An 8,571-nucleotide genomic window follows, 5' to 3' on the forward strand; every position below is an offset into this window, starting at 1 on the left:
TTTAATTATGATGAATTTGAGATATATCCTTAAACTCAAACATAAACATGATAAAATACTAATATTTGAGATTTGTGCAAAATGAATGATAACTACGGATTTTGCATGTTATTAAGGCCTAGATTTAGCTCGTTTTAAATGTCAATCATGCAAATTATGTTCTTAAATTGCATATATTATACATTTTGATATTTTGACGTGTTCGTTGATAAATGATAGAAAAAGACAGAAAAATGTGCAATAGTGTCAAGGTGTAGTAGCCTCTGTTCGAGCCCATTCTTTCAGAAATTTTGAAGTCCAATCAGTGCTTACTACCTATCATTCTCTTTGACTTCAAAAGAGCTTCGTGTGAGTACCTTGAACATCTAAATCTGAGTTCTCTGGAGAAAGTTGTGGCCATTCTACGAATGTCGCGGAGTGCAGTCAAAAGCTGACGGAAATTAAGGAAGGAAAGAAATTGTTGCCAAATATCTCTTATTAATTGAAGAATTCGTATTTACCATCTTTCCATTACTTGGAGGATACTTTTTACCAACTATAAATCTTTTTTAAGCCTATATATACCCCATAACCTAATTAATATTATTCATCTCAGAGCCTCCAATCCTCTCCCTCTTTATACTTCTTCCATACCATATTACACATATTATACTTCCATCTTATAGTGGAGCAGGGCTCTGCAGATCCAGGCAAGAGAAGACTGAAGATTGCATAATTCAACCTTGGGTTTTATTTTGTTTTACTTTATGTCTAGTACTTTAATTGTTATTTTTACTTGTCTATGAGTAGTATCTTTTGTAGAATTTTTGGTAAACATGCTATGATCTTGAGTTATTTATTCAATTGTTTTTCCTTATTAGCTCTTGTAGTTATTTCAATTTCTCTTGTGCTTATACATTTGTTTGATTGGTCATCTTATAAATGCATGTGGATTCTACTACAATAATCGGGAGATGAGTAATTTAATTTGAAAGAGGAGAAATTGACGTCTTTGCCAATATAACCGGGAGATTTGAGCCTTTGAATGAAGCAAATTTATCTTATGAGCTTTTAGGAGTTGTTGCCTTAGTTCTAGGAAGGACACTTCGGTTCTAGGTAGCAATTTACAAATTGTATGCTTCGAAAGAAGATATGGTTTTACATCTGTGATAGCTTAGTAACTCTAGAGACCGTAATTCATGGAAGTCGATTGGATATTAGCTTTTGATTGTAGTTCCTAAAACTCTGCATTCCTTATCCTACTTGTATTATTTATTTTTATGTTTAATTGTTATTTATTTATTTCTTTATGTCTAGTTTAATTAATCAAACCAAAAAATCTCGTGTCTCTAAATAGTATATGGCGCTTAGTATATAATAGACAGTTGCAATCTTATTTCATGTGTTTGATATCCCGCTATTGACCTTTAGCTATACTAGATCTACCTTGTATACTTGCAAGTATTTTTAGTGCTAATAAATAATACGTCAATGAAACATAAACATATTTCGAGAAATTTTAATGCATGTTATAGAAATTTAAATAGTTTGTAGTGAATTTGAAGTTTCTAATATATTTATCTATTATTATAATAATAAAAATTTAATACTATATAAATTGTATATATTAATACTCCTTCTGTCTCAAGTTACTTGAGTCGTATTCCATTTTGGGTTGTCCCAAGTTACTTGAGTCATTTCTCTTTTTGGCTAAAAATAAAACATCTAATCACTCTACTAATCTCTCTTTCTTTCTTTTACTTTACTCTCTCCCATCTCTCTTACTTTATTCTCTCTTATACTTTATTTAAGTCACTAAATACAAAATTTTAAAATCTCGTGCCGAAAAGAAACGCCTCAAGTAACGTGGGACGGAGGTAGGGGTGAGCAAAAAAACCGAAAACCGAATATCCGAACCAAACCGAAAACTTGAAATTCGGTTCCGTATTTTTGGTTTTTGGTTCGGTTCGGTTTTAAAATTTTAAAAATTTTAGTTCTTCGGTTCAGTTCGGTTTGGAGGAAAAAAACAGAAAAATCAAATTTTATTTTAATATATTATATATTTTATATATATATATATATAAATATTATACCTAAACAGACTCAAACCCTAATTTTCTCCTTTAGCGGTTCTGCCTCCTCTCCAAAATCCAGATTCTCCATCTCTTCTCCACCTCACCTCCATCTCTTCTCCACCCCGTCGCCTCCCCTCTATCTCTTCTCCACCCTGTCGCCTCCATCCTCCAGCCGTGCTCCATAGTGTAGCCCGTTGCCTCCAGTCTCCACGTCGGCGCCCCTCCACCCAACGACTCATCGCCTCCTCCCTCAATCATCCATGCCGCTCAAAAAGAAGGTAAAATCTCCTACTCATATTCATATATTTGATTCTTATTTAATTTGTATATTACATCCAAAGTTGAGTGTAATATTTTATACAGTGAAATTGGGAATTTAATTTTCTAATACAATGAAATTTGAGTGTTTAATGTTCTGATAAAATATGTAATTTCATAGTATGTTGAATTGAGTGTTAAAAATTTCTGATACAGTTTGTTTAATTTTCTATAATTAATTGTTATGCATTGTCAAGTGGTGAAATTGAGTATTGTAATTTTCAATAATTGATTGTTGAACTTCATATGGTGAAATTGAGTGAAACGATTGGGGATTAATGTTATAAGTTTCTTCAATTTACAATTTAATGTAATAATTTTCTAAATCTTTCTTCTTTGTAGATGGTGAATAATGAAAGGCAATCCATTGGAGATAGCATTGAAAACAATGTAACTGAAGTTACTCCCCACGAGGATGACAAAGGAGATGAAAAAAAGAGAACTTGAAAAGAGGAATTTGAAACTTCGAAGATATTGAAGAGTGAACAATTATTAGATAGTAGTATGAAATTTTTATTTTGGTTGATATTGATGTTAATTTTCATTTTGTTGGTTGATGGATGTTAAACACGCTATAGTTTTGTAATTTCTTCTTTTTTTCAGTTTTTTATACAATTTCGGTTTTTCAGTTTTTTCATGCAATTTCGTTTTTGGTTGAAATTCAATACAATTTCAAATTTTCAGTTTAATTCAGTTTTTCGATTTTTAGTTTTTCGGTTTTCGGTCTCGGTTCGGTTCCAATTTTCCCACAAATTTGTTTTTCGGGTTCGGTTCGGTTTGGACAAAAAACCGAACCGAAACCCGAATGCACACTCCTAGACGGAGGGAGTATAAAATTAGAAGTTATATTTTTAGTTATTTATGTTATAAATTTAATCAATAAAGTGTCGAATAAAGTGTCGAATTAGGAGTCAAATAAATAGAAAAATAGATATTTTATAGGGTTTCGGGCTAGCCCATCTGATTTTTGGGTCTGACCCTAACGGGTTGTAGGTTAATCGGGTTTTAATTTTATCGGGCTAGAAGTTTCCAACCCTAACCCTATAAATTGACGGGGTTGGTAGCGGAAGCACAAATAAATCAGAGAATTAGATTTATTTGGCAAATTATTCAGACAAATTCTATTCGCAGAATTATCACATGTATCACGCTTATAACTTGAACTAAAACATGCTTTTGATTAATTAAAACCTGAAACATGCTTTTCTACGGAGACGGAATAATACATTCTTGATTCTCTAAAGAATCGTAGATGACTTGCTACTTCTCCACGTGATGATCTTCTATACTAGACCACAAATGTTCTAACTGGTTCCCGAACTGTATTTCGAAATCAGTGTGGACTGATCTTATCAGAACACTAGGACTTAAATAAAGAAGACGGAAATTCCTCATAAAGTAGGAAAGGGAGAAAAATTTGTCCCCTGCAGTAATAAGGAGTGGACAAAATTTTCTGGGAAAAATATGAGTGTTTCTGTCTCTCCTTTATTTTTTTATTTATACTAAGTTCATATTTGGGCCCAGTTAAGGATCTGTGGAGGTTTGTATGTGACCTCACGCAATTAGCTTTACTAATTAAATTGAACTCACAATTTAATATAAGGTTATATTAGAATATTATTATCAGCCACTATAGTAATAATATTGCACTGTCCATCCAAATCCGAAATTACAAGTAATCTGGGCTTCCATTTTGTTTAAACGTTTATTTTCCACGCTTACAATATAAACGCCAATTAATTAATTAGTGTTTGCTATGGACTTAATTAATTAACATCTTATTTAATTCCAAGAGTGGACTTAGTAAGCAACACTTATTTATTATTCATGGAATAACTAAATTCCAACTAGCTAGGTTCCGAATAAAAAACCTTGTTTCGAGCTTCTCTTGAGGACATTATCAAATGAGATTCACCTCGCGCGCGTTCCTAGTACCGCTAGATATTAATCACCACTTCCCAAGATATCAGGATTATTGGGTTACGAAAAACCCACACCATTTGATAAGTCAAAGTTGTGCATAATCAATACCGTATTGTCAATGTTAACATATGTTGATTAAAAAATAGTAGTTATTTATCAAGATCTTATATCAGTAGATAGCATAAAGACATGTCTTGCTGTTAGATCCGTTCAGTGCTATATCACACCAATGTCATCTTATTTCAGTAAGACTTAGAAATATGCGGACTGACATTGCAACCTTTTACGATTGGTAGTCAAGGCCTATCTAGGTGGTGAAATTTTGTTTTTTCTTTGTTCAGAACTGACCGTGTTACCTTAAAGTGGACTCGCCCACAACCGGTCTACTAAAACAAAGACTTTGACTTGCTACGTTTCTTATAACATTTAAATATCTGAAAACAACCATTAAATGTAAAACATAACATCATTATGACAAAAATAATCTGTTTTATTCATTGGAAAATAAAATAAGAGTTATTACAATATTCAATCACTCGAAAGGTGATTTCTAGTATACATAACTCTAACATAAATTTGGCGGGCAATTCGGACCAGCCCACGGGTTGCGGGCTGAACTGGCATCCTTAAGTGCACCGGCTCGCTGAAAAAATGCGGCGCACAGAAATTACCATATTTTCTCACCAAGACTTACCATACTATGCTGAAGATTTACCATATCATGATTCACGACTTGGAGGCTATATATACCCCCTAAAGCTTCATTAAACGAACTTTTTGCTGCATATTTTCTAGAGCATAATATTTGAGAGTTCCTTCCATTGTTCATCATTGCTTAAGAAGTTTGAAGCGTGGATTCAAGAGAAGATTAAGACTATAAAATTCAACCTTTGGGTTCTATTATTTTAGTTCTTTTATTTTCTATGATTTCCCTACAAACTGTAAGTTTAGATTATTTCATTATGAGTAGCTACATTCATAGAATTCTAGGGATGTGTTAGTAACGACTTTGGTTTGTACAGTTCTCATTTATTTAATAACCATTTTGTTCATTACTTTACTTTTATTTTAAGTGTTGGATAATGCTACATGTTTTAGTGACACATTCTATGATGATTTATTGACGTGCAACATAATCGTGAGAGGAGGTTTGCAAGTTAGAAGAGTTTAATTGACGCTACAATTAATTCCCCTTAAAACGGTATTTTTAGTTGAGAGCGAGAACAATAGGAGTCTTAGAAGCCTTTAGGAGTTGTAAATCTTGGATTGATGCCCGTATGTGATCTACTTTGTGCCGCATGGACAATATTTATGTGACTCAATCTAGTAAAGTATAAATTGTTCTAGGGTGTTGTAGTTGGAACTTGTATAAACCATAAGTGTGAAAACACATCCCTGGAATTCCCTTATTTGCAATTGTTTACTTGCTTTCATCATTTTACAAGTTTTCTATTTTTAAAACCAAAATCTTTGTGTTTCCAAATAGTAAAAAAAGCTTAGTAGAGGATAGACAGTCTTGTAATAGTTTTCTCTGTGATCAATATCTGATACTAACCTTTAGCTATACTATATATACGCTTATATACTTGCAGATTTATTTAATGCTAATAAAAAGTGCATCATTAATCATCATTAAGTAATATTATAAGATGTTTCAAAGCCAAGTCGTATGGCACCAAATCAACGGGTCACCACCCTTGTTTTAGCGTCTCTATATCTCACTCCAATAAACCACATGATAGGTCGTATGGGAAGTCAACTGGTCGTCGATCTTGCTTGGAGCTCTCTAACTTGTGCTGGCGAACCGCCGAATTGGCTCCTAGCGAACTTTGTGGGCTTCCGAATTTGTTAAGCTTGATGTTTCAACTTCAAGTTCTATATTTTGTATTCTTGATCTCTTTCAATATGTTTTACTATCGAAACTTAACAAAATGATCAAACAACCAATTGGTATGTATATATACAAAACATTTTACTTCCTCCGTCCCATAATTGATGGCATACTTGAGAAATGACATGAGATTTTAGGAGATGTTGTTTTGTGTATTAGGTGGAGAGAGAAAATAATATATTTATATTAATGTGAGAGAGAGAATTTTTTTCAAAAAAGGAAATATGACATATTTTGTGGGACAAATTAAAAAGAAAAATGCGACATCTATTATGGAACAGAGGGAGTATATTATATAATAATTATTCAAAACAAGTCCCTAAATATATATATAGGAAAATGATCAATACAAAAATTGATTTCAATACAAAATCCAGATCAAATCCTGACCATGAGATTTGGCAATCTAATGGTCAATAATTATATATATATATATATGTAAAATCAGTGTTTATCAACAAATATTTGTGACAAATATAAAGGAAAGTGGTTAATAAAGAATACCCTAACACCAAATGTCATGTCTACAATGTTGCAAAGATCATCAATCTTTCGGTCAGAAAAAAAAAAAGCTTATCTCAATGTGGTCAATTTAGTGCTATACCAAAATCAGTGTCATTCGTCATCCAAAGGTTATGAGCCTTTAGACTTGATACTCTAACCATTCATCTTATTTCAATTTAAATTATCCATTGTCTTGTTCCAATTTATTGTATAAGCCCAAATTTCAAATTTATATTACATTATTGTATGTTGTATACTTGTATATGTATTGTAAATTGTAATATATCGTTGTCCGTTACATCTCAAATTCATTAAAATTGATATCATTTTCATCTTATTCGTCTTATTTCAACTTAAATTATCCATTGTCTTGTTCCAATATATTGTATAAGTCCAAATTTCAAATTTATATTACATTATTGTATGTTGTATAGTTGTATATGTATTGTAAATTGCAATGTATCGTTGTCCGTTACAACTCAAATTCAATAAAATTGATATCATTTTCATCTTATTCATCTTATTTCAATTTAAATTATCCATTGTCTTGTTCCAATTTATTGTATAAGTCCAAATTTCAAATTTATATTACATTATTGTATGTTGTATACTTGTATATGTATTGTAAATTGTAATGTATCGTTGTCCGTTACAACTCAAATTCAATAAAATTGATATCATTTTCATCTTATTCGTCTTATTTCAATTTAAATTATCCATTGTCTTGTTCTAATTTATTGTATAAGTCCAAATTTCAAATTTATATTACATTATTGTATGTTGTATACTTGTATATGTATTGTAAATTGTAATGTATCGTTGTCCGTTACAACTCAAATTCAATAAAATTGATATCATTTTCATCTTATTCGTCTTATTTCAATTTAAATTATCCATTGTCTTGTTCTAATTTATTGTATAAGTCCAAATTTCAAATTTATATTACATTATTGTATGTTGTATACTTGTATATGTATTGTAAATTGTAATGTATCGTTGTCCGTTACAACTCAAATTCAATAAAATTGATATCATTTTCACCTTATTCGTATTATTTCAATTTAAATTATCCATTGTCTTGTTCTAATTTATTGTATAAGTCCAAATTTCAAATTTATATTACATTATTGTATGTGTTATACTTGTATATGTATTGTAAATTGTAATGTATCGTTGTCCGTTATAACTCAAATTCAATAAAATTGATATCATTTTCATCTTATTCGTCTTATTTCAATTTAAATTATCCATTGTCTTGTTCTAATTTATTGTATAAGTCCAAATTTTAAATTTATATTACATTATTGTATGTTGTATACTTGTATATGTATTGTAAATTGTAATGTATCGTTGTCCGTTACAACTCAAATTCAATAAAATTGATATCATTTTCATCTTATTCATCTTATTTCAATTTAAATTATCCATTGTCTTGTTCCAATTTATTGTACAAGTCCAAATTTCAAATTTATATTACATTATTGTATGTTGTATACTTGTATATTTATTGTAAATTGTAATGTATCGTTGTCCGTTACAACTCAAATTCAATAAAATTGATATCATTTTCATCTTATTCGTCTTATTTCAACTTAAATTATCCATTGTCTTGTTCCAATTTATTGTATAAGTCCAAATTTCAAATTTATATTACATTATTGTATGTTGTATACTTGTATATGTATTGTAAATTGCAATGTATCGTTGTCCGTTACAAAACAAATTCAATAAAATTGATATCATTTTCATCTTATTCATCTTATTTCAATTTAAATTATCCATTGTCTTGTTCCAATTTATTGTATAAGTCCAAATTTCAAATTTATATTACATTATTGTATGTTGTATACTTGTATATGTATTGTAAATTGTAGTGTATCG

The 8,571-nt window shown here is 30.4% G+C and overlaps 1 long non-coding RNA gene across 1 annotated transcript; it reads left to right on the forward strand.

Annotated features, from left to right (window-relative positions):
- The first annotated feature begins 2,097 nt into the window (after positions 1–2,097).
- On the forward strand, positions 2,098–3,009 carry LOC121783921. Its single transcript, XR_006046669.1, has 2 exons — positions 2,098–2,332; positions 2,715–3,009. It is a non-coding gene; the product is annotated as an uncharacterized LOC121783921 (long non-coding RNA).
- Positions 3,010–8,571: the final 5,562 nt, after the last annotated feature.

This window comes from Salvia splendens, chromosome 21, assembly GCF_004379255.2.
Source record: "Salvia splendens isolate huo1 chromosome 21, SspV2, whole genome shotgun sequence".
Lineage (NCBI taxonomy): Eukaryota > Viridiplantae > Streptophyta > Magnoliopsida > Lamiales > Lamiaceae > Salvia > Salvia splendens.